Source organism: Sarcophilus harrisii, chromosome 4, assembly GCF_902635505.1.
Source record: "Sarcophilus harrisii chromosome 4, mSarHar1.11, whole genome shotgun sequence".
In the NCBI taxonomy this organism is placed as follows: Eukaryota; Metazoa; Chordata; class Mammalia; order Dasyuromorphia; family Dasyuridae; genus Sarcophilus; species Sarcophilus harrisii.
In genome coordinates this window covers 317782878-317810511 of record NC_045429.1, presented here as the reverse complement: position 1 = coordinate 317810511, position 27634 = coordinate 317782878, and the positions used below count along the sequence as shown (strand labels likewise).

The 27634-nt window shown below is 37.2% G+C and overlaps 1 protein-coding gene and 1 long non-coding RNA gene across 3 annotated transcripts in view; one reads left to right on the top strand and one right to left on the bottom strand.

Annotated features, from left to right (window-relative positions):
- Positions 1–7432: 7432 nt before the first annotated feature.
- LOC116423270 lies at positions 7433–22436 on the bottom strand. Its single transcript, XR_004233810.1, has 2 exons — positions 22145–22436; positions 7433–8061 (listed from the first exon to the last, which is right to left on the bottom strand). It is a non-coding gene; the product is annotated as an uncharacterized LOC116423270 (long non-coding RNA).
- SLC39A11 (solute carrier family 39 member 11) overlaps positions 22321–27634 on the top strand; it is a 478311-nt gene continuing 472997 nt past the window's right edge. For both annotated transcript variants that reach the window (XM_031965726.1, XM_031965721.1), the window contains exon 1: positions 22321–22773. The gene's annotated coding sequence lies outside the window, so the exon portion shown is untranslated. The remainder of the gene's footprint in view (positions 22774–27634) is intronic.

Here is a 27634-nt window from a genome sequence, read left to right as displayed (position 1 = left end):
CAATTGTGTAAACATGTTTCTCTCAAATCAGACTTATGAAATTGATTTTTTTAACCTCAATTTAAAATCTTATCTCTATCCATATTGAATTCCATCTTATTCTAGCATACAAGCCATTTTAGCAGTTAGGTGGTACAGAATTCGGTTAGAATGCTAGGCCTAGAATCAGGATAAGCTGTGTTCAAATTCAATCCTTGCTACTTCTTAGTTATGTAACACTAAGCAAATCATTTAACTTTTATCTTCTTCAGATCGGGCAGTAAAAAGCCTATAAAATGGGGATATTAATAATATCTCCCTCCTAGGATTGTTAAGAGGATGAAATGGGATGATGTTTTGAAAGGCATTTTGCAAACCTTAAAGAGCTCTATAAATCTTAGCTATTATTATAATATCTTGGAGTTTGCAAAATGAATGGGGCTGATTCATGGATATCAAAATAAGGCTTATATCTTTAGCTATGATATCCTCTCAAAATCTATGCTGGTATCCACCTCCAGAGAAAGAATTCATGGAGTTTGAGAGATTAAAACATGCTATTTTTCACTTTATTTTTTTAATCTATGTTTTAACAATATTACTAATATGGAAATATGTTTTTCATGATTGCATATGTATAACCTATATCAAATTGTTTACTGTCTTACGGAGTGGAGAAAAGAGGAAGGGAAGAAGGGAGGGAAAGAATTTGGAACTCAATTTTTAAAAGCAAATATTAAAACTTGTACAAATGGAGAAAAAATAAAAGTATTTAAAATTTTTTTTTAAATAAATAAATTTACAAGGGGTAGAAAAAATATATATCCTGAAAATTTTTTTCTAGGGAGTCCCAGGAGAGCAAAAAGTAGCATCCCAACTACTCAGAGAGAAAGGATTATGATAATATTAAAAGACAGATAGATAGCCAGATAAGATAGTAGATATAGCTCCTTGCCTAGAATCAGGAAGACTCATCTTCCTCAGTTGAACTGGCCTCAAATACTTCCTAGCTGGGTGACCTTGGGGAAGTCACTTAATCCATTTGCCTCAGTTTCCTCATCTGTAAAATGAGCCGGAGAAGGAAATGGCAGACCATTCCAGTATCTCTTCCAAGAAAACCCCCAAGTCGGATCTGGAAGAGTTAGACACGACTGAAAATGACTGAAATGGCCACAAAAGATTCATGTGCTATTTGTTAGATTATCATCTACTTGAAACAAAGCAGGAAACTTTAATAGAGCAGTATCTTTTAGGATCTCTAAGTGTTAGAAGTGGCTTTAGACAAAGCTGAGACTGAGGGTGAAGATGGGTAAGTGCTATATGTGGAGAGATGGCAAATAGATGATCCACATCAAACTGCTACTTCCATCTTCTCCTCAGCCCTTTCAGAAAGACCCGTTTGAGGCTGGAGTGGGAGGCAGAGCAGTGCACGGAGAAGAGAAATATCCATTTCCTATTTATTTGTTTATTTACTTAGCCATGGAGGTCTCCATAGGGATACAGCAGGCAAGAACGTTCCAAAATCATCCACACATTGGCTTCCAAGGATATTAAAAATCCCTCTGTCCCTAGTAAATGATTCATTCCCTTGTTTTGGGCTTGTTTGCCTCCAAACTGTTTCTTGCTATGTCATCAGATCTAAGACCCATAAGAGCTGAGCTACTGTTGACACATGCTAATCCTGCGCAGGTGTCTGTCAGGCAAGTGAATGCAATGCCAATAGAGTGCAGCTGCCAAGACCTTAGTTCCTGGAGAATGGTCAAGCAGATTCTGAAGAGCTCGAGTTTCGGGGTTCAGCTCAATGAAAAAATCCCTTTTTCTCCCAGGTAGCTAAAATAATCAGATTTTTCTTCCTCCAGATCACATAGGTTGGGAGCTTTCCATTAATTGTCAAAGTCTAATAGGATTTCCAAAGGAATAGAAAATATTTAGCCTCTCTTAGCTTGCAAAATGGATGGAGATTCTCTTCTCAGGGCAAAAAATTGGACACTGAGGGGATGCTCTTCAACTGGGGAATGGCTGACTAAATCGTGGTATGTGATTAAGATGGAATATTATTGCTCTATGAGAAATGATGAACAAGATGCTCTCAGAAAAACCTGGAAAGTCCTCCATGAACTCAAGCAAAGTAAATGTACTGTGTGCAAAGTAATAACAATGTTCTGGGATGATCCGCTCTGAATGACTGCTATTCTCAGGAGTACAATCATCCATCACTACTCTAAAGGACTTAGGAACAATCCTATTTATACTCAGAGGAAAAAGAACTGAGTTTGAATACAGATTGACACATACTCTCTCTTTTTTATTAAACTTCATTTTTCTTGAAGGTTTTTCCCCTTTTTTTTGGGGGGGAGATCTATATTTTCTTTCACAACATGACTTATGGAAATGTTTTACATCACTTCACATGTTTTCTTAATGGGGGTTAGGGGTGGGTTTAAGGGAGAGAATCTGGAGCTCAAAAAATTAAGAACAAATGTAAAAAAATTGTCGGGTGTAACTGGGGAAAAATAAAAATACTTTAAACAATGGATGGAACTCTCCTTAGGTTGTGGATTTTTTTAAAAAAAAGTTCTCTGGTTTTAACTGTGTCCATTTTAGTTAAAAATCAATTGGGAATGAGGTGAAGATGAAGTCTTTGGTATTAGAGTAAGAAATGTAGAGTTCTAGAAAATCAGCTCAAACAAATTTTAAATGAGGATTTTGGATGCATTGAGTGATTATTTAGAGTTGGTTGGATAGCTGGTGGTAGATATAGACTAGTGCTATACCACCTGTCTTTAGAGATGGAATTCAAATCCTTTTTATCTATTAATTCTACTAAGACTACTCTTGACTATAATAATTTCTCTCTCTTTTGAATTCATTTTGCCTATTTATACCACTAATTTTATACAACCTAATGACTCTAACTAATAATGAGATTACTAGATTAAAGGATGTGAATTCATTAGATTGTGAATTCCTAGAGGGCAGGTTTTGCCCTGTCCTTTGCCTTTTTTTATATTCCCAGAGTTTTGTACAATACTTGACACATTGTTGTTGTTCAGTTGTGTCCAATTTTTCCCAATCTTGTAGATCATAGCATGACAATACTGTTCGTAGTTTTTGTTTTTTGGCAAGATATTGGAATAGTTTGTCATTTCTTTCTCCAATGGTTAAGTGACTCATATAGCTAGTGAGTGTCTGAGGTTAGATTTGACCTCAGGTTTTCCTGACTAAGTCTAGTTCTTTATGCAAAGTCACCCAGCTGCCATTGGACACATAGTAGGTGCTTAATAAATATCTATTGATTTATTAACAGATTTGCATATTGCTTTCCAAAAAAAAAAAAAAAAAAAAAAAAAAAAAACTTGTACAATTTACCTCTTTACCAGCAAAATATCTTTCTCCATAATCATGCTGGCATTCACTTTTATAGTTTTTAACTCTAGTTTTTCACTATTCCACTAGATCTGTGATTTCAGTGAATTGGGTATTTCTTCCAATGGTGCAGTTAGCAATCCACTCATTCCTATTTATCTTATGGGACTATTTCATGATCTATAAATTTACCTCAGGGAATTTATTTAACCTCTGAGAGTCCTCCTAAAGTACTCTCAAGATCAAAAAATATCAAAAAGATACTATTGGTAGCTGGTGGTACAGTGGATAGAACACTGAAGTCAGGAAGATCTGAGTCCACATCCAGTCTTATACATTTATTAGCTGTATAAACCTAAGCAAGTCACTTAACTTAGATTTGCCGCAAGTTTCCTCTATTATAAAATGGGGATAATAGTAGCATTGACTTCGAATTAATGGTTGTGAAGATCAAATGAAATAATTTTTGTGAAAAGTACTTAGCACAATACCTGGTACATAGTAAGTGCTTTATAAATGCTTGCTCCTTTCCCCAGTGGAGCACTGAGGAAAAAAATAAACAGGAGTGTTTATTCCTTACTCTTGTTTTATGACCAGCCTGATTTTTTTTTTTCAGTCATAGAGAATTCTGGTTTTGTTTATATGAAGAGTGTTGAGACTGAAACAATTTAGCTTGTCCAGGAATGTATTTACTCATTGCTCATTTGACAGGGATAATAGTAATAATGATGATGATGATGATTTATAGCATTTATATAACACATTAAGGCCTGCAAAGCATTTTTCACATATAATTTCATTTTATTTCATATTTAGTGTCTATAGCTGCTGTTTAAGATGATGTGAAGCTGTGTAATTCTCCACATCCTCTGCCCCACTTTCTATTACTTCTGTCATCAGCAGAAGTTGTGACTGAAGATTGTTTTATTTTTTTTCTTTGTTTCACAGGTTGTGATGGTTTTTTGCCAAGGTGCTAACTTACCATCTCCATTCTCAACTAAGTTGGTCTTGGAAAGTAGAAATAGACTATTGATAGAATTGTATTTGAAGCTTTTCTTTCTCTGAGTGTCTTTCTCTCTCATTGTTTCATAATGTTATTATAATAAAGTTCAATTTTTCATCCACTTTGACTTTTTATAATCCTTTAAAGTGATGAAACAATCAACCTATACAGTTTATTTGTTAAATCTTAATATCATTTAATTTTCTGGACAATATGTCCACATGTAGCATAGCATACTTCATATATTCCTTGCCTAGTTTTATTAGGTTTGGTGTCAATATACCTATCAGAAGCTCCTCTTTCTTCTGTGACTAATTTTTGTCTTTCCTTTGGAAGAAAGCTCCTTAACTTGAGTTTCATGGACCCTTTTGGGTCTGTGTATAGATTTCAGGGGTCTATGTCCCTGGATGGGAAAAAATATTACATCTTTATTTTCACTAACCTTTAATCCTCTTTATTTTGTTTTATGCATTTAAAAACATTCTTCTGAGAAGGGGTCTTCACAAGACTGTCCCAGAGTGCTGGAACACACAAAAGGTCTCAAATTTTTGCTGTATTGCAAGGGGATTATACTTTTTTAAGTCTATGCCATGGATCCATTTTTGAATATTGATCATCTTCTTCCTAGTTACCATCTTATTGATGTTGGAAAGGCTTTTCTTTATATATATATATATCTCATTTTGTGGAAGCCACCCAGCCCAAGATATGGTTGGAAAAAAAGGTTATCTCAGATTTTTGAAAGATCACTCAGCAGTCACATTTGCCAACTTTCCCTTTCTCCCAGCCCTTCACTTTTGGTATTCTTGAAGGGCAGCATGGCAAGGTGGGCAAAGAAAGGAGAAAAGAATTAGCACTATATAGCACTTGTTATGTGCCAGACTCTGTGCTAAGCATTTCACAAATATTATCCAAAATGTGGAAATTGTATAGAAGAATTGCACATGATTAATCTATATTGGATTACTTGCTATTTAGGGGAGGAGGGTGGGAAGAAGGCAAGGAGAAAAATTTGAAGCACAAAATTTTGCAAGGGTGAATGTTGAAAACTATCTTTGCATGTATTTTGAAAATAAAAAAAACTATTATTTTTTTAAAAATTAAAAACCAAATATTGTAAAGATAGGTGCTGCTATTATTTTCATTTTACAATTGAGGAAACTGAGGCAAATAACTAGAAACACTGAGGTTGTGGATAGAGAGAGAGCTGGTCTTGAAAGGAGATAAATGCTAGCTCTGGGACCTTGAGCAACGTTCTGAGACTAGGATGGACAAGAATGATGTCATACATATTGTCCACTTGGGAATTTCTTATACAAATAAAATCACGGATCCAGTCTCTATCCTATGGTCCAATTGTTTTAAGGTCTGGATTCTTGAATTAATCAAGATCAGTTAGGAATCCTCTTACCCTCTCCCTATTTACCTTGTGAACTTCTAATTGGACAGGTTCAGCAAAGAATACTAGATTGGGAGTCAGGAAGATGAGCTCAAATCCTGTCTTAGACTTTTATCGATTATATGACTCTAAGCTAATGACTTAACTAAGTCTACTTTACCTTTCTTATCTGCAAAATGAGGAGAGTAATAACACCTATAGCAGTTAGGTGTTGCCATAATGCACAGAGTGCTGAACCTGGAGTCAGGAAGACTCTTCCCGAGTTCAAATCTAGCTTCAGACACTGTGTGATGCTGGGCATTTCACTTCACCCTGTTTGCCTTGGTTTCCTCATCTGTAAAATGAGCTGGAGAAGGAAATGATGAAGCATTTCAGTATCTTTGCCAAGAAAAAAAACCTACCTTACAAGGCTGCTGTGAGGATCAAAATAGATGATATATGTAAATTGCTTCATAAACTTTAAAGAGATGTATAAATTCTAACTTTTTGTTACTGTTATTGCTCTTCCCAATTTGGAGCTTTTTTTTTTTTTAATGATAGCTTTTTATTATCAAAATATATGCAAAGATAGTTTTCAATATTCATTATTGCAAAATCTTGTGTTCCAAAATTTTCTCTCTCCCTTCTCCCCCCTTTACAGCAAGTAATCTAATTTAATCTTCTATACATAATTCTACAATAAAAATCAGATCAAAAAGGAAAAAAAGAGAAAGAAAAAAAAAGCAAGTAAACAACCCCCAAAAGGTGAAAATACTATGTTGTGATCCACATTTAGTCCCCATATTTCTTTTACTAGTTGCAAATGGCTCTCTACATCACAAATCTATTGAAATTGGCCTGAATCACCTCATTATTGAAAAGAATCACATTGGAGCTCTTTAAAAAAAAAAAAAAGAGTTGAGTAGTTTTGTCTTCTCTCCCTCCCTGTTATCACCATCTTATCTGATCCAAGAAATAGGTTTACATTTGCTTTTAAATTTTCTTCTTTTTTTTTTATTGTGAACTTAACAACAATCAACAGATATTTCAAGATATAGAAAGGAGGAAAGTGTACTGTATAAACTGAATTTTTGTTATGTACAGAATGTATATATAAAATTTAATGAAAATAAATGATATAAAGCTAAATACAAAGTATATACTTTGCTTAACGAAGCAGGAACACAATTGTTCTGTTTGTTTCACCTTTGGCACTTTTTTTCTTTTGTGTATTAAATAAAAAAGTTTCACTGATACTCTTTTTGTCCCATTTATCACTGATCATGATTCATCTTATACTCCCTTCCCTATCTGTACCGTGAATGAGAAATTGTGTCTCATTCCATATACTTTGGCCCATTATGTCTTTGACATGATGTTGAAGGTATGTTTCATTGTAAGACTTTTGAAGTCATCATTGTACAATGCTTTGATCAGAATTCTAAAGTCTTATGAAGTTGCTTCTTGGACATTATTATTGTTGTCATGATGTAAATAATTTTTGTTAACTAATAGAGTAAGACTCCTTATTTAACAAAGACTCCTTATTTCTGGGAAAACCAGAAAATAGTGTGGCAGAAATGAGCTTCAGATCAATATCATATTACACACTACAAAAAACTCAAATGGATAATATAACTTAAATACAAATGGTTATCTCACTTAAAAATAAAGGATAAAATAATGATACTTTCTACAACTATGACTAGGGGGGAGAATTTTTATTTAAACAAAGGACAGAGATGATCATAACAAATAAAATGGACAGTTTCAATTATATATAATACAAGGAAAATAAATGCACTTAGAATCAGAAATAATTAACTGAGGGAAAAATCTGTTGTATTAAATTTCTCTGATGAATGTCTAATATTAAAAATATATAAATAATAGATCGAAACATGTAAGAATAAGAGTCATTCTCTTAATAAGTAAATGGTCAAAGAATATGACTAGGAAATTCTCAAATGAAGAAATGCAATCTATTAATAATCCAATGAAAAGATGCTCCTCATTATTAATAATAAGAGACATACAAATTAAAACAACTCTGAGATGTCATCTTATACTGATCAGATTAACAACAACGATAAAAGCAGAAAATCATAATTGTTGGAGAGATGACAGGAGGACAGGCACATTAAATGCATTGTTGATGGTGCTGTGAATTGATTTATCTATTCTGCAAAACAATGTGAAAATATATCCCCAAATTTACTAAATTGCATATTCTTTGACAGGAAAGCAGTTGATGGAGAGCAGAGCCAGGAGTCAAGAAGATCTTAGTTGAAATTCAGGTCAATCTTTGCCTCAGTTTCCTCATCTGTAAAATAAGCTAGAGAAGAAAATGGCAATAACTTCAGTACCTTTGCCAAGGAAATCCCAAATGAAGTCATGAGGGGTCAGATATGACTGGATTTACTGAACAATAACAACAAAAACAAGGCCTCCTTTGTTACTATTATTTTCATGATGTTCCTTGAGTTTCTTGACTCTTTGTTCCTCCAGATTAATTTTTGTTATTAATCTGTTTAGTTTTCTAAAATACTCCCTTAGTGGTTTGATTGGCACTAAGCATGCAAATTAATTTAAATAGTATCATTATCTTAATGGTACTCATGGCATAACTATGAGCAATTGTCTCTTCAATTATTTGTCTTCCTTGATTTCTGTAAAAAAAAAAAATCTTGTTATGTTCATTTAAATTCTGAGGTAGATTCGTGGGAGAGAAGTATGAAGTATACTACATATATTATATATATTTTAGTTATTTTGAATGGGATTTCTCTTTATCTCTCTTCCTGCTGGATTTTGCTAATATGATATGGAAAGGTCGATAATTTTTGTGGGTTTATTTTTTATTCTGCTTCTTTATTGTTTGGGCAGCTACCTGGCACAGGGATAGAGCACCAAGCCTGAAGTCAGGAAGACTCAGCTTTCTGAACTGAAATCTGGCCTCAGAGACTGTGTGATGTTTTCTGCCTTTGTTTCCTCATCTGCAAAATAAGCTGGAGAAGAAAATGGCAAACCTTTCTAGTATTTTTCCCAAGAAAATCCTGAATGGGGCTACAAAATGTCAGAAGTGCTTGAAAACGACTTGAACAACAACTTTATTGGTTAGATTAGTTTTTTCAGTTGAATTTCTAGGATTCTCTGTTTAAAACATCACATTATCTGCAACTAGTGATAATTGTGTTTCTTCTTTGCCTATTCCCTCAGTTTCTTTTTCTTGTATTATTGTTATTTCTAGAACAATACTAAATAGCATTCGTGACAATGTGTACCCTTGCTTTACCCTCAAGGTCATTGGGAGAGTCTCAACTATTTCTGCATTATAGAAAATGCCAGTTCATGGTTTTTAAATAGCTATAGTTGATCCATTTATTTCTATTTTTTGAAAATACAAATGGATGTTATGTTTTAAAGCCTTTTTTGCATCTACTGATTTGTGTGTTTTTTTCATTGATTTGTATTAGCATGGCCTGTTATATTTATAATTTTTCTATGTTGAGCCAATCCAACATTTCTAGTATGAATCTGCTTACTTCATTTTGCTTTAGTTCATTTGAGTCTTTCCCTTCTCTTTACTGACCGACCATATTTGTTGTTTTTCACAGCATAGTAACATACCAAAACATTCATGCACTACAATCTTTTTATCCATCCCTCAATTATTGGACACATAATCTGTTTCTTTTTCTCCAGAATGGTCATACTGATTTCCAGTTCCCTCAACAGTGTGCTCACATTCTAATTGGGAAAAGAACATGTTAATAACTGGTCTTATGAATAATGTATACAGAGTAGATATAAGGTAGTCCCAGAAGGGAAGATTTTAATAACTTGGAAAACCAGGAAAGGCTTTTAATCCAATGTAAAAGTTGAATTTGAATTAAAATTGAGAAACTAATTGGTTTCTGCTTCTTTGATACCACAAAAAGTGCTGCTTTAAATATTTTGGTGTATATGAATCCTTCCTTTTTGTCAATGAATCTTTGGGGGATGTTTAATAGTGGAATCTTTGGGTCAAGGGATATGGACATTTTAATTACTTGGGGAATTGAGTGTTTAGAGAAACTTGGAAGTTAGGGTACTCAACAGAACATTAGCATCTATGCTGAAGTCCCTGAGTGTGAGGGCAGGAGATAAGGTAAAGAGGGGGATCAGGTACTGAATCTTTTGAGAAAGGAAGGAGAATGTCAAAAGTGTAATTGGATAATAGTCACTGAGTTTTCAGTTGGATGATCCATTCATGTGAAGTAAACTTCACATGAAGAGGCAGTTCATTTGCAATGGTATTAGGAGAGTATGATGAGAGTGTTTGAATATTGAGGAATGAATCTAAGCAAAACATTAATTTCAGAAGCTCTATTGATGAAAACAGATAATAAGAAATCCAATATTTCCCCTGGATTTAGGCCCCCAAGTCTTGCCCTACTTTTCAAATGCAGTTGAAAACATTGTATTGTTGGGTCCCTATATATTTGAAAACCTGAACTCAGAGAAAAGATTTTGGAGGAGATATAACTTTGGAAGTCATTTGCATGTTAAGCAGCTGCTAAAGCATATATACCCTGGAAATTTTCCTTAATTTCACCTAAAAATAATTACTGCAAGGTACAGATAAAAACCAAAAATCATTATGATTTAAAGCACTGAATAATGAATGCATTCATGTTCATTAAAGAATTGGTATCTTAACGATCCTATTATTTCATGAACTTTATAAATATATATGATGCATGTATGTCAAGCACTGTGTCAAGTTTTGAGGACATATATAAGAAAGACAATTCCTGCCCTCAAAGAATTTGCAATATAATGGGGAAAGCAATATATGAAAGGAAGTTGAAAAGAGGGAATTGGGAGAATACCAAAGAGTGCCTAAATAATAGTGGGTCAAAACCAAGTAGAGCAGCTGGTAGCAAATGAGATGACTGACATTTTGATCTATCACGGGAGGATTTGGATGGAGTTTTTGCTCTGCCATCCAATCCTTCAGAGAGGCAGAAGCAATTGGGGATCCCAAGAGGGAAAGGTTTCTTTGGGTTATTTTTTTTTTTTTAAAGAGTGTGTTAATCAAGAGAGAACCTCATCAATCTGAGTTTTTCAGAGCATTTGATAAGATTACAGAGTATATAATGTTTGCCCACACAAAAGTAGGTCATTAAAGTGGTCATGTTCATTAACCCTTACTGTACTCTGGCACCTTTGTAGGATGAGAGTTACTGATTTTATCTCTAATAATTAGGGCATCCATCAAATTTGGTTATTAAGTTATTGTCAGGAGAGACTGATTTTTGTTAGTGTTCCTTTTTCCATCCTCTATAGAAGGTAATTTCCATTCTCTTCTAGCTTGAAACTTTTCTCACACTGTCTTTCTTGTATATTTCCAGCAATGGTAAGAGAAAGGGCTTTCTTTCTCCTCCTTCTAACCTCCCACTCTCTATCCAACTCCTTACATCAAAGCAGATTACAGTAGAAGCACATGGTTGTGGGAGATAAGTGAATTGTCTAAGTGAGCCTGGGACTGAACTTTGACTTTTATTTTTGCTTTTTTGTTTCCTTTTTAAGTAGGTTGATCTTTCCTAGACTCAATAACATAAAAGATACTGGATAAACAAGTATTCTTAACTTTGAGTTCTTGTACCTACAAAGAATCCATGAGTAGATTTCTGGAGTTTTGTGAATTTGGATGGGAAAAAAAATCTTTGTTTTCAATAATCTGTAATTGAAATACTTTAAATATTTTTTTCAATTATTTAGAAACATTATTTGAGAAAGGTTCCATAGATTTCATCAGACTGCAAAAAGGGACCGGTCTGTGACCTGAAAAAGATTAAGATAAACTAACTGTAAAAATGTGACCATGCCAGGTGATTCTTTTATGAAATGTAAATAAATCTCTTGAATAAACCAGAAAGGAAACAACACCCCAGGATAACAGCCCACGTCTCCAAGTGACCTTTAAAAGTCAGTTCACTGAATTTAGGAGAAAGATTTAAAATGGAATTCAGCTTTTAAGAGGCATAGAAGACACATGGCTGGGCAAAGTAAAATCATGAAAAATCACATGGAATTGGGAGATTGGGATGAGCAGAGGGAATTACCATAAAAGTAGGTGTCGGGACAGTTGGATTGAGACTGTCTCAGCAGCCTGGGGACAAGGAATTTAAGTATAAAAACTGTGTTGCTCAAACCCTTTGGACCGTGAGATCATAATCCTATATCTCCTTTCTCCTCTTGGGTTTGAAAACATTCAATCTGGAAAATTCTTTTGATCTTTCCTTTTGGGAACACCATGAGTGCAAATCAATATTTGGTTGTCTATGGGTGGGGAAAACAGCTTATAGATAATTTTTTAATTTTAAAAATGACTTAACCTCTTTATGTTAGACATTTTAACTCCTCTCATCTTTCCCCACTGCTAGAAAAGTTCAAAAATCATAGATTATCCCCAGACCTTCACCCACATACGTGTCTTTCCCCTAAGAACCTGGTTGATAGCTTCCAAAAGGAACCATTTTGGCTGTTTGAAGATTCTGTCTGATCTCTGCTTCTCCTGTTTGTTTCTGGCAAAGATTATGCTAATTGTCCACACTCTGTTAATTCCTCTCATTTCATAAGCCTTTTTGAATGGTCCCCCTGCTTCTTGGTGTAGTTATGTAATGTTTTCCAATTTGTTCTGAGGGGTATCTGGAGAGCAAGCCTGAGAGCCCATCACTTCTCAGAGGAATTGCAGTATCTAACACTCTTAGACACTGTTCAAGGCAAGTTACCCTTGGCACCCACATAAAATATTCTTTCTTGGATTTCATGTTCCTCTTGTAGTCTTCACAAACTTTCCTTGAGTACTTCAAGGATCTGTGATTTTGTCTGTGTTCCTTGACAAAATAGATTGAAATCCCTCCATGTCTTTGTAAGAATTGCTGCATGAGTTGCAGCGGCTGAAAAATTCATTAGCTAACAAACAATCTGTGATGAGTCTCACATTAAGTTTTGCCCATCATTGGGTGAAGGATCTCCACATCCTCCTGCTTCATATCCAAGTTTGTATAGTCAAAGTTTGACAAAAGAATGTAAACTCCTAAGGGGACAAAGAACATTTCATTTTCTTTTGCATACCTAACACAATAACCTTCCACATTTTTGTAACAATAAAAAAAATTCAATTTCAGTTGTGTCTGAATCTGAGTGATCCCATTTGGAAGTTTCTTGGCAAAGATACTCCCTTTCCAATTCATTTTACAGGTGAGAAACCAGAGGCAAACAGAGTTTAGTGACTTGTCTAGGATCACACAGCAAGGAAGTACCTGAGATCACATTTGAACTCAGTTCTCCTTAATTCTGGGGTAGCTGCCCCATAGGAAGAATTTAATAAATATTTAGACATTTTATTTGTTGAATCTTGTTCTAGCTTGGAAAGACCTTCTGGAATCTCTGCTGTATTGTCATTGCTTTAACAGAACCTGTGGTTGACTCCAGGCCACAATGAAGCATCAGGACAACTTCAGGAAAAAAAAAAAAATCTATTGAGAAATTAAAAAAAAAAAAGAAATACCTGGAAGTATATTTTGCACTGCACATACATAACCTTTATCAAATTGTTCAACATGGGGAAAGGAGAGGGAGATTGGGGAGAATTTGGAATTCAAAATTATTAAAAAAAAAAAGGTAAGAAATTGTTTTTACGTGTAATTGAAATAAATAAAATATTAAAAAATGTATACGTCTACCTATTCATACATCCATATATGATTTTCTAAGTAAGAGAAAAAAGGAATTCATATGCATAGTTGTAGACTAGCTGAAATTGTGCCTCCTGTAAATTTGGTTATGTGTTGGGGATGGGATAGTGGCGCAGTATCTCTGTTCAGAAAACAGCCCTGTGTGAATACAATTGTGCTGGGAGGAGACCTTGTCCCTGAAGGAAACTGGAAGGAAAGGTAAGACTGGGGAAGGGGTACTATTGTAACAGGAACTTGTGGGTGACAATTGGGGGCAGTTAAACTGCATGCTTAAGGTCTGGGAGGCAAAGTACAGGTACTCTGTTGCCAGAGGAAGCACTCTTCCTCCGAGTTAGGGCATCTTATGGGAAAATCCCTATTAGTCTGTGCTAATTACAGCTTTGTTAGCATATCGTTTGACTAATGAAATAAAATAGGCTTTGTGCCATGGTAAAATAAAATGAAGAAAACCCTACCTCATCCTACTTTATTTCAGGCGTCATATCCACAATTTAGGATTATTTTTATAATGCTTGTGCCTGAGGAATAGAGAATTTTAGAGTGGAAAGAACTTGTAAGAGCCTCAGGTTCAGAGGAGGAAACTGATACCCAGAGAAAGAGAATTTACTTGCCTGATGTCACAGAAATTGTTAGAGTCGGGACTGGGACGTGGGTCTCCTTCCTCTTTCTGCAGTTATATTTTCTTTGGGACACCATTGCTGGAATCCCGACCCTTTGCTTGTTCAGATTTGGTTAGTTTGAGCTTTTCTGCTGGAATGCCCTCGATCACTCAGGTTCCTTCACTTATTTGAAAAGTCTCTTTCCTAATCACAGCTAATCACCCATGGATTTTGTGGCAAGTCACACCCTCCCCCCAGGACAATGTGCATACACAGCTATTAAAAGAAAGCAAAGGAAAATTGATAATATTAGCAGGAGAAGCTTAATCAATTCTTGAAAGCACCTTCTCTCTATTCATGACTCTCAGGTTGGTGGGTTTGCTGTCTGGAAGATCAAGGTTACTAGGAGTAGGCTTCTGCTCTGACATTGTGTCCCCAATATTACCCAAGGCTCTGCTTGGGGTGTAAAGCCCTGTAAGCTTCAGTGAGTCATCTTATCTCCATGACCCTCAACTTATTCCATGTTTAAAATTCAAGGATGGGATTTGCTCTCTCTCTAAGGTCAGTTTCAGCTCTGAATGCACCTCTCTGATTTGAACGGGAGGAAGTAGCCAGCAAAAATATCCCTATAAAGGGAGACTTGCTTTTTCTTTAACAGATTGCACGGTGCAGAGGACACAGTGCTGTATTTGGAACTGGGACCACCTACGGCAGAAAGAACTGAGTCATGGAAGCTTACCTAGTTGCACAACTTTGGGCAAGCCTCAGTTTCCTCACCTGTAAACTGGGGATAATCATACTTATGGTACCTGCCTCATAGGGTTGTTTTGAAGCTCAAATACAATAAAATATGTGTCGAATTCGTGTATAATAAATAGGAAGGGTTAACTGGGGGGGCTCCACATCAGATAATTATTCCTGATTATATTAGATGAAATTACAATGAAATTAGCTTTTACCTATTTGAGTGATTGAATTTTTAATTTGTAAGGGGGAGATAATGATGATATTTAGGCAGCCCCTTTCAGACTTGGATTAGTCCATTTTTAAAGATGGTACCTTATTTAGAATTAGGCCTATTTGCATTTGAAAGGATTTTGGAAAATTCTCAAGATTGTCATAGACAATGGATTTGTCCCTTAGATGGTAGAGCCTCAATGAGAGTTTAAAAATAGAGAAATTGAACTGTGGAGTAAGGAGCTCCGAAAAAAGAGTTCCCTTTTCACTTTTCCCTCAGTTCTTCCCTTTTCTCTTTGCCTCTTGGATAGTATAGCATGGAGCGGCAGGAGGGGCATGGGGAATAGGGGATTTCTTTTTCTTAGCACCTCCTTATCAGCCCTGGCATTTTAAAGTACAAGGCAAGGTCCAGCTTGGTAAGACTCCAATAGAATCGAGAATCTAGCACTTAGAATAGATATCCTGCTTTGTTGTTGCTATTGAGGTATATTTGATATTCCACGAACCCATTGGGAATTTTTTTTGGCAAAGACACTGCAATGGCTTGCCATTCCTTTCTCCAGCTCATTTTACAAACAAGGAAACGGAGACAAGCAGGGTGAAATGACTTGCCTCGAGGACAGATCTGAATTCAGGTGTTCCTGACTCCAGATCTGATCGACCAGTGCAAATTGAGAGGCTAGACCAGAGGGGATGAACAGCATGTTTATTGCTATTAAATCCTACCCCCTAAGTGAGAACTTCCCTCCCTCTAAGTGATGGCTTCTGTGACAGAGCAATGTTTTCTGGATGAGAAGGGACGTTTTTCCTTTAGCTCTGCATGTTAAATCTCTTTACTTTGGATCCCCTGCTATTTTCTTCTTCTAGGAAGAAAGAATCCAAGCAAATAAATGTAAAAGGCAAACTGCCAGAGAATATTTTGGAGAGAAACTAAAATTCCTCACAGCCCTTGGAAACTAAAGCCTGGCCAACTTCCAAGTGAGCTTGGAGTTCAAAGCTTTTTAAATAAGACTGAATTAGGGCTGGGACTGGAAGAGATATAGGTAGTCCTGGAAGGGTCTTTTGGTTTAGTCATTCACTCTTTGGAACAGCTTAGTTCTTTATTTATGTGTGTGACATATGTACGTGTGTATGTATGTATTTTAGATTTGGTTGACCAGATCATATCCTTTATAAAAATATAACAGTATACAAAAAGCTGTGTGTGGATAACAGTATACAAAGATAAACTGTTTGTTTTTTTTTAAAGGGAGAAATGAAATCTTTGAAACAAGAGAAGAATGAGCAACCAAAAAAAATGTCATATTGATGATGCTTTTTTTTTTCACATTGTTGTTATTTCTTGATGATCTCTCTCCTTCAAATAGTACCTGTCCCTATATCTAAGCATAGATAAAGATGACAGATCAATATGTTGGCTGAAAAGCATGTCACCTTCTGTAACTATAGTTTGCCACCTCTCTAAGGAGTCGGACATTCCTGCTCCCCTTTCTTTGTATTCTCGAAGCTTAGCCTGGCACATAGGAGGTGTTGAATAAATGATTGCTAAATAACTGATTATTCATTATTATGTTAATCTTAAATTATTCTCCCAGATCTGCTTACTTTTATTGGTGTCAGTTCAGATAAATCTTCTCAAATTCCCCTGAATTCTTGATTATGCATTATATTAATAATTCTACAGTATGCTCAACTATTCCTTAATTCCTAAGCTTCTTAAACTCCATATGGTATCTTGTAACTGAATGTAGAGGTTGAGAAAATATGATGTATTATTAATATTTGATTTATATATCTATTTTATATACCTATGTAGCCAGTATCACATACAAATTTCTCAGGCAAAAAAGGGGTTGCAAGTGGAAAACATTTAAGAAGCCGTGTCTTAGTTGATAGGCACTCCCTTTGTGTACAGTTTTTTGTTAGTACAAAAAGTGCTGCTATAAAACTTTCTCCATACTGTTGACCTTCCTGGGGTACATGCTAATTACTAGGATTACTGGATCAAGGAGTATGTACAGATTAGTGACTTTTCCAGTATAATTTCCAGAACACTTATACTGATTGACAATTCACCAATAGTGCAGTCAGGTGTCTGTCTTCCCATGGCCCTGTTAACATTTACTACTTTAATCTTTTCATGGCTGACAGGGATATTGTGAAATCAAGAAAATTTAATGACTCCAGAGACATGATTATTAATAACCAATAATTTAGGGAGATCCAGGGTTTCCCCCCTTTTCTAAAGGGCTGATTTTTAAAAGTTCAATCTATTGAAGGACATTATTGATAATGAGATTAGATTAATTTTCTTGTTCAAAACCCTGCCCTCTTGTGGGTGGGACATATATTCTTTAAATAGCCCAAGGCTAGGACTGGTCTGGGTTCAGAAATGTCCATGGGTTTCATAAGGTCTCTAGGTCTCTAGTAACCTCTTATTTTAATATACTTACCTCCTCATTGTGTTAACCAATAAGAACTGATTTTTACTCCTCTTTCAAAAAAACATAAAAGAATATTTAAGCCTTTCTATCATGATTGTCTATGGTCTAAGAAAGAAGGCCAAATGACCATCCTTTTATTAGTAACATGCTAATTTTATTCATTTTATTATTTAATCATTTTATTAATAAAATGATTAAATTATGCAGAAACTGTCTCTCAAATCTTTTAAATTGTCACAGAGGTATAAAGACTAGACTTAGTTGCCTTACTATTAGAAATCTGTGCTGACTGGGAGCAGTAAAATATAGGTAGTGAGGACTGTCTATCTACTACTATTCCCAGGACCCTTGGGCTTGTCTACTGGGGGTAATGAGGTCCTGGGTCATTGGTGGGGTTGGCAGAAAAACTCAATCAGATGTCAAATCCCTGACATTAAATTTCCTCTATAAATCTGTTCATGAATCCCAACTTGATATTGAGACTGTCTTAAAGATATTCTGGGAAATTTGGTTCCCATCAGGGCTATCTTAAAGATGCTAATCAAGATGGTCTGGGCACCTCATAACTGTATTAAATATGGTAGTAAGACAGGATGAGCGTTTTAGCATTTCTTGACAAGGGGAGAGTTTCAGAATTCACATCAAAAGTACATTCCAGGTACAGAAGATAGCCATTCCAAAGGCACAAAAATAGGAGATTTAAGTGTCATGTATGAGTAACAGTGAGAAGACTGATTTAGCTGAAGGGAAGGGAAGAGAGAATAACATATGATGAGGCTGTAAAGATAGTTTGGGACCAGGTGGTTTAGGACTTTAACATTTAAACAGAAGAATTTATATTTTATCCTAGGGACAGTTAGGAAAGCACCATAATTGATTAGGTGGAGTGATATTTTCAAGTCCAAGTTTAGGAAAAATATTTTAGCAGTCTTGTGTAGGATGGGGAGTAACATGGGGCAGGAAGGTTAATTAAGAGGATGTTGCAACAATCCAGGAGAGAAGTAATGAAGGACTGAAATAAAGTGGTTACTATGTGAGTGGAGAGAAGGAATTAAGGCTGAGATTTAAAAGATAGAAATATCAAGAAATAGAGGGACAGAAAGTGAAGAATTGAAGATAATGCTAAGGTTGCAAACCTGGGAGACTGGAAGAATGGTGATGCCTTTGATGGAAATAGGGACATTTGGGAGATGGGAAGGTTTACAGGGAAGATAATGAGGATCATCCATAGCCTGATTGTTTTACTAGGTGACTCAAGTTCCATAGGTTGACCCCTTCCATACAAACCCCAGTCTTTTATAACTGTTGTCTTTGAAAGGCAGGATATTTTATTTTATTTAAATCATTGTCTATCTTTGACATGAGGTTGGCTTAGCAGAACTAGAGCTCACAAAGTTGGTGTTGACAACTCCTGACCTCAACCCCCTGAGGTCTCCTTTTGTTAAGTTAGGTTCTTTTGCTTTTGTAAAGGGAGCAGAAGGTAATGTCATTTGGTAGGTCAAATTTTGAAAATAATCATGTTTGCTATGTATGTCAACATGGCTTCAACTACTCAATTATCTGATCAATGGGTTAAAAGAACGCTTATTAGTCTAATGCATAGAGTGGATTGTGGCTTCCTGGGATAGAGTGTCCCTTTCATGTGCCCCTTTCAGAACAGCCTAACCTCCCTGGGGAACAGATGCATTATCTAATTTATGCCTTTGAACCATCTCATTTTTGCTGATTGCTGCTTAAAGGTCACCTCCAAATAAACATGGAAATGAAAGGTCAAGGCATTCAGCTTCTGAAGAATTATAAAGCAGATTTGGTCAACCTCAAATGTAAATTTATTCCCCTTTGCCAGTATCTCATATACCCACAGAGTCTATTCCTTCTGGGGGGAGCAGCAATAATGTGACTTTGGTTTTCAGATTCTGGGTGTGTTGATGGGGTAAGGGAATTTGGAGAGAGGGGAGTGGGAGGTAATAGCTGCAAATCTCATTTCATAAAATCAGTGACTGAGCTCCAGAGGGACTGAATAGACTTGCCGGTGATGTGATGAAAGGGTGGGTGGAACTGTCTGTTTTTGGCTTGCACTCCAGAGTGTCAGGCCTGGTGAGTGAAAATTGAATGCAACCAACACTTGCCTCTCCATTCACCTTCTACCTCTTTGGGATTCGTTAAATTTGTAGGGAGTGGGTGCGGGACTCTGAGTAGTCAAATAAATTGTGCTCTCAGGTTCCAAGATCTTTTGACTGCTTCAGTTCTGGGGCACTCTCCCGAGTTCTATTATGTTTTTAGGTCTTGTCAGTAATGAGAGTTTGTGGAAGCTGTTGCTCCAGTTAACTAGGACTTTGTCCTTTCCCTTGGGCCATATTGGATTTAAAAACATTTTTCAGAGGGACTTCTCTCACACTATTTCTCAAATTCCAGAATTAGTTTTTCCTTCCTCATGAAACTTTTTTGCCCGTTTTGTCTCGTTCTCCTCTATTATATCTTCTTCATATAGTCATTTGGAGGTGGATAACTAACTGCTTTCCCAGATCTTTTACTGTTATATCTCTTAAACCAGTGGTTTCTAACCAAGGTGCCAAAAGACTGTTGGGGAGTCAAAGAGTGATTACAAAAGACTTACGTCCTTTTTCTTTTTCTTTCTATGTTTGTCTCTACGTCTTTTTCTGTCTGATCTCTGTCTTTTCTTTGTCTCTTCCCATCTCTGTCTCTCTCATCCAGATCTGTAATCTTTGATTTATCAGCGTAAGAAATTCTTTCAACCCTTATATTCTGGCAACTGAATCTATCACTTTTAGTCTCCGATTCCTGGATTCTGAGAAGTTAAAGGACTTTCCTGTAGAAGAGGCTTTCCCTGGGATTCGGGGACTGGTAACAACAACAAAAGTGTCCACCTCTCTTTTTGTCCCTCTCTCAGCAGCTACTCTTTTCTTAAGAATTAATTCCTTGAGTAGTTTGGAACTATGCTCAAAAAGTTATCAAACTGTGCATACCCTTTGATCCAGCAGTGTTACTACTGGGCTTATATCCCAAAGAGATAAAGAAGGGAAAGAGACCTGTATGTGCACGAATGTTTGTGGCAGCCCTTTTTGTAGTGGCTAGAAACTGGAAAGTGAATGGATGTCCATCAGTTGGAGAATGGCTGAATAAATTGTGGTATATGAAAATTATGGAATATTACTGTTCTGTAAGAAATGACCAACAGGATGATTTTAGAAAGGCCTGGAGAGACTTACACGAACTGATGCTGAGTGAAATGAGCAGGACCAGGAGATCATTATATACTTCAACAACAGTACTATATGATGACCAGTTCTGATGGATCAGGCCATCCTCAGCAACGAGATCAACCAAATCATTTCTAATGGAGCAGTAATGAACTGAACTAACTATACCCAGAAAAAGAACTCTGGGAGATGACTAAAAACCATTACATTGAATTCCAGTCCCTATATTTATGCACACTGCATCTTTGATTTCCTTCACAAGCTAATTGTACAATAATTCAGGTCTGATTCTTTTGTACAGCAAAATAATGTTTTAGTCATGTATACTTATTGTGTATCTAAGTTATATTTTAATATATTTAACATCTACTGGTCATCCTGCCATCTAGGGAGGGTAGGGGTAAGAGGTGAAAAATTGGAACAAGAGGTTTGGCAATTATTAATGCTGTAAAGTTACCCATGTATATATCCTGTAAATAAAAGGCTATTAAATAAAAAAAAAATAAAAAAATAAATAAATCACAAGAAAATAAAAAAAAAAAAAAAAAGAAAAAAAAAAAAAAAAGAATCAGTTCCTTGACAAAGCCCGGGCCTTGTACCTCCCTATCTCAGCCTCGGGCCCTTGCGGCCCCGATTTGCCTCATACAGGCCAGAGTATTAAGAGAGCCCAAGGCACCCCCGGGAAGAGACGCAAGGGTTGCCCCCCCAAGCACATCTCTCACGGACCAGGGCGGTCAGCTCGCGAACCCTAGGGACGCTCTGAGGCGCGGAGCCCGCCCCGGGAAGGCTTCGTCAGGCCCTCGCTAGCGGCCCCTCGGTTTCCGACGGCTGGGGCGGCGCCCCGAACAGGACGCTGGGATGCCCGCGTCGCCTCGGACAAGCCGACAGGGAGCGGGGAGCGAAGGCCGCCGCGGGTCAGGGCGCGGGCCCCGGCGCCGCCGCCGCCGCTGCCCCCCTCCTTTCCTTCGGAGGCCCCGAAACGCAGCGCGCGCGCCTCGGTGCGAACCTTTTACGGGGACGCTCCGTTCTGGCTCAGCGGCCAATCGAAAAGCGCTTCGCCCTCGCGCTGGATCACACCTGTGGGGATCACACCTGTGGGGATCACACCTGTGGGGATCACACCTGTGGGGATCACACCTGTGGGGATCACACCTGTGGGGATCACACCTGTGGGCATCCCCCGGAGCGCGCTCGCCAGCGCCCGCGTGGAGATGCACAAAGGCGCGCAAGGGCGGCGGGGCCGGACAAACAGCGCCTCCAACTCCCAGGGCCGGGAGGAAGCCTCTAAAACGCGGCGGGGGCCGCTAGGAAAGGTCTAGGGAAGCTTAGGGCGCAGAGGTGGCGGGAAACGCCTTTCTTCCCCGGATGCTGAAATCCTCTCATTCTGGCAGGGCCTTTTTTCCTCTCCTGACCCATCTGGAATGTGTGAGACCTGAGTTCAAGTCTTACCTTCGGAGTTTAGTAACTCACTCTGGGCCTTGATCTCAGAGGTCACTAGGGCTAAATTCTGCCTTCTGGGTTAGAGCGTGAGGGTTTCTTTAATACTTGACTTTTTTTCTCCGCTCCTTTTTTAGGCTCCTCCCCCAAGAGGTCCTGGAAGGTTAGAAGTTTAGTAACAAGTTCTTCTCGTTCTCTCTCTTTCCCTGCCCCTCCTCTCAGATACGCTTCCCAGCTATGAAAACCTCAAGCGGAGCTGTGGCCAGACCCATCTCCTAGAAAAGTAGCGGGAGGATTTCTCCCCGTTTCCTCTCAATTTAGTCTTTAAGCGGTCAGGACCTTGGTAGTACAGGTTTCTGGCCTATTTCATCTTATGTCAGTTACAGACGCTCTCCCTTCCCCTTCCCCCCGGTCTCCTGTAGAAAAACCCATCTGCTCTGCAAAGATAATAATAAGGATGCAAGAGTGTGGGGACTGAAGAAAAAACAAAACAAAGAAAGAGGAAGAGAGAAAGTAAAAAGAAAAAAAAAGAAAAAAAAAAAAAAACCCAGAAAGCCCAGACCACCGAGTCACCCACTTAATCAGAAGCCTGGTTGGGCTTCCCAGCACTACAACCCCAATCGAGATCCCTCTGGCTCCAGGTAAAGCCCTTGATGGAATCGCTGACGTTGGATCTTTGTGCGAAAGATCCTCTCGCCTGCCGTAAGACAAGGCCTTTACCGTGCCTCAGTTTCCCCATTTGTAAAACGAGGGAATTAGCCTCCATGGCCGCCAGGGCCCCCGTAGCTCCCCGTTACCCGGTGTCCCTCCTTAGCCTTTTCTTCTGATGCTCCTCTTAGCTCCTAGAGGGTTTTTACAGTCGTATAGTTTGACAGAACTATTCTATCATTGGAATATATGCCCTCTGAAGAAGAAATGTTTCATAACTTTGTAGCTAGCATACCATTTCTCTCCTTCTTCATCTTATTTGGACTTCCCAGCAACCCTATGAAATAGGCCCGAGTTCACATTGTAGATGAGGAAAACGAGGCGCAGATAAATTTTGTACAATTTGTTCTGACTCTGGATCTTGCCCTCTGAAAAGCCTGGGGCCCAGTGATGTTGCTTCGTGCATCGCCATTTCCCGTCTAGGTCATGCACACAGAGATTTAGACTCGGAAGGTACATGAGAAGGAAACTGAGGCACAGAGCTGTGAAAGGGCGGCTCGGGCTCAGACGGTAGGAAATGGCCCGTTGGTTTCTCTCTGGGAAGATGCGCTCCCTCGCTTATCCCTCTGTTCTACACCAACACCTGATTCAGCTGAGTGGATGTTCTTTTGTAGTTCGGTTGTTTTTCAGTGGCATCTGACTCTCTGGGATCCCATTTGGGTTTTCTTGGCAAAGAGTGGTTTGCCATTTTCTTGTCCAGCTCAATTTACAGCTGAGGAAAATGCGGTAAACTGGGTTATGTGACTTGCCTGGGTTCACTCAGTAGTGTCTGATGCCAGGTCTGAGCTCCGGAAGATGAGTCTTGCCTAACAGTGTGCACTATGGCACCGCCTAGCTACCCTGTTCTAGGATCAACCCCAAGGAGGGCCTTCATTTACTCATGAAGGCATAGCGTCATTCGGTCAGTTAGCAAGCATTTATAATTTTCTGGGATTCAAAGAAAGCTAAAAACAAAACAAAACAGTCTCTGCTCTTGAGGAACTCAGTCTAATGAAAAAAAGAGAATAAGCATTTATTAAGCATCTACTGTGTGCCAGACATTGTGATAAGTGCTTTATAAATACTCTTATTCATCCTTGGAAGGTGGTGCTATTATTCCTCCCATTTTACAGATGAGGAAACTAGTGAGTGACTAAGGCAGGATTTAGTGCAAGTGTAATTGCCTCCAGGCTAGAGGCAACATGGAAACAACTGGACAAACAAAATTTGTTCAGGATAAATCTGAGTTAATCTCAGGAGAAAAGCATTAGCATTAAAGAGGAAAGACTTCTTGCAGAGGGTGGGATGTTAGTGGGACTTGAGGGAAACCAAGGGTATCAGGAGGTGGAGGTAAGGAAGTGCAAGTGTGGAGGACAGCCAATGAAAAAGCTGGGAGTTGTAAGATGGACTGTCTCATGTGGGAACTGAAGGGGTCCATGGTCACTGGAAGAAGGAATACTGGGAAGGGATCAGGAAGGGGGGGGGTTACAAAGAGAATACTGGAGGATTTGTAGTTTGTCATGGAGGTCCCTGGAAGTCACTAATCCTCTTCATCCCCCTCATTGAGAAGGCAAGCAATTCGATATACATCTATAGTCATGCAAAACATGTCTCCTTCCGTTGTATGGAGAGAAAAAAAAAGACAAAAAAAAATTAACATGTCTCAATTTGTATTTAGACACTTTGGGGACAGATAGCATTTTTCTTCATTAGTCCTTCAGAGTTATCTTGGATCATTGTATTGTTCAGAATGGCTAAGTCATTCACAACTGATGATCTTACAATATTACCATTACCTTGTATATAACACATGTCACTTTTGCATCAGCTTCTTTCTGTAAGTCTTTCCAGGTTTTTCTGAGAGCATCTTACTAATCATTTCTTTTTTTTTTATATTAAATTTTTTTTATTTAATAGCCTTTTATTTACAGGATATATGCATGGGTAACTTTACAGCATTAATAATTGCCAAACCTCTTGTTCCAATTTTTCACCTCTTACCCCCCACCCCCTCCCCCAGATGGCAGGATGACCAGTAGATGTTAAATATATTAAAATATAAATTAGATACACAATAAGTATACATGACCAAAACGTTATTTTGCTGTACAAAAAGAATCAGACTCTGAAATATTGTACAATTAGCTTGTGAAGGAAATCAAAAATGCATGTGGGCATAAATATAGGGATTGGGAATTCAATGTAATGGTTTTTCTACTAATCATTTCTTATAGCACAATAATATTCCATCACACTCACAAACCACAATTTGTTCCGTCATTCCCTAATTGATGGCAGACATCCCCTCAATTTTCAATTCTTTGCCACAAGAAAAAAAGATTATATATATATATATATATATATATATATATATTCCTTTTCCTTTTTTTCTTTTTTAATTTTTTTTGTATACAGACCTAGTAGCTAAGTCAAAGGGTATATGGGTTTATAGCCTTTTGGGCATAGTTCCAAATTGTTCTCCAGAATGGTTGAATCAGTTCACAACTCTACTAATAATGCATCAATGGCTCATTTTCCCCCATATTCTCCTCAGCATTTATCATTTTCCTTTTCTGTTCTTTTAGCCAATCAAATAGGTATGAGCAGTACCTCAGAATTGTTTTAATTTGCATTTCTTCTATCAGTAGTGATTCAGATAATTAAAAAAAAATAAGGCTATAGATAGATTTGATTACTTCATCTGAAAACTGTTCATATCTTTTGATCTTTTATAATTTGGAGAATGGCTCCTATTTTTATAAATTTTGTTTCTATATATTTGAGAAATAAAGCCTTTATCAGAGAAACTTGCTTTTCAGCTATGACTGCTAACTATATCCTATTACCCACTCTGTTTATTCAATTTTCTCTTTTTTTTCCAAGTTTTTTACTTCTGACTATCCCTCCCCCAGTCTGCCCTCATTTTTATTACTCTTCCCCCCTTCTCATATCTCTCATCCCTTCCTCCATCTACTTTCTTGCAGGGTAAAATAGATTGCTATACTCAATTGTGAGTATATGATATTTCCTCCTTGAGCTAATTCTGATTATAGTAAGGTTTATTCACTGCTTCTCATCTCTTCCCATCTTTCCTTCTACTCTGAAAGCATTTTTTTGCCTCTTTAATGTGAGATAATTTACCCCATACTTTCCTTTTTCCCTTTCTTCCAGTGCATTCTTCATCCATCTCTTAATTTTTTTTGGATAGCATCCCTCCATATTCAACTCACACCTCTACCCTCTGTCTATATATACTCCTTTCAACTGTCCTAATAATGAGAAAGTTCTTATGAGTTACAAATATCTTCCCATGTAGGAACATAAAAAGTTTAACCTTATCAAATCGCTTATAATTTTTCTTTCTTATTTCCTTTTTAATGCTTCTCTTGAGTCTTGTATTTGAAAGTCAAATTTTCTATTCAGCTCTGGTCTTTTTTTTATCAAGAATGCTTGAAAGTCTTCTATTTCATTGAATGTGCATTTCACTCAGTTTTGCTGGGTAGATTATTCTTGGTTGTAATTCTAGGGCCTTTGCTCTTTGGAATATAATATTCTAAGCCCTCTGATCTTTTAATATGGAAACTGCTAAATTTTGTGCAATCCTAATTGTGTCTCCACTGAATTGTCTTTGGCTGGAAAATTATTTCACCCTATCTTTTTGTAAATAGCAGAACTTATATTATGGCATTATTTAAAATGTTCAGAAAGGTTTGGGGAAGAGTTCAAGCGAGTCACTGCCTTTCCCCACCATATTGGCTCATAATTTTATCAGTAATGTCTTTCTGATGAAGTGGAAATGAAGTACCACTTTTGTTGTGGAAAACCTCTGAAAAAGCATCTCAGCATGGCTTTTCCATTGCTGGAGTTCAGTTAAGTACTTGGAATAATGATTAGCCTGACTGCTGAAATATTCTAGCCCCATGGCATTGAGAACACATAATGAAATGAGAATTAACTCTGTGCTGTATTTTGACACGTGTACTTTTGGATTGACTACTTAGATGACTAATTTCTCATATGAGGAGAACATTAAATGCTACATTATGCACTGACAAAGAAGAAATGTTTTTTGAAGTGAATCTTATAATTCTTCAGTGTGATTTTCCTTAAATGCCAAGTCAAAGTTTCATTTCTTGTTGTTGCTATGAATGTATCCCCAAAGTGACAAGGAAAGTATTTTCAAAAAATATGATTCAATAAGACTAACATTTGTTTTAAGTGCAGTATTGGAAGGAGTTATATAGAAGATGGGGTCAATCTATGGTGGTCAGTCCATTGGACTCAGTTCAATTTGAAAGAAACATTCATCCTTTATCAATAATGTGTTCTCTCTCTCTTTTTTAATAGTATGTAAATTAGGGTGGTTTATATTATTTCCAATTTACAGAGAGAGACAAACATTAAGATTAAGAGATTTGCCTAAAATCAGAATATCAAGGCATTCCAGGATGACAAATGAAAATTTTCAGGAGACAGAGTTTCTGGATAATTTGTAATCAAATTTATTAATTGTTGCTAGCAGATAATTAAAAGATTGAGAAGGATTGACCCTCTTGGAAGCCAAAAGACCTTCTCTGGATAAACATTAGTGTTTTAAATATCCTTAAAGAGAGTATGTTCCTGACAGGTGGTAATCAAATCTGATTGGTTAACAATTAATAAAAAAGGATGAATATTATAATAAGAGGAACCTATTCTAAAGAGGGGTATGACTGTGATCAGGTGACCTTTATGTTTACCCAAATCACTTCCAACCTCAGACAATCTAGAAAAAGGATGTACTGGTTTCCCTACCTTCCCTCTTTCCCCCTTTTT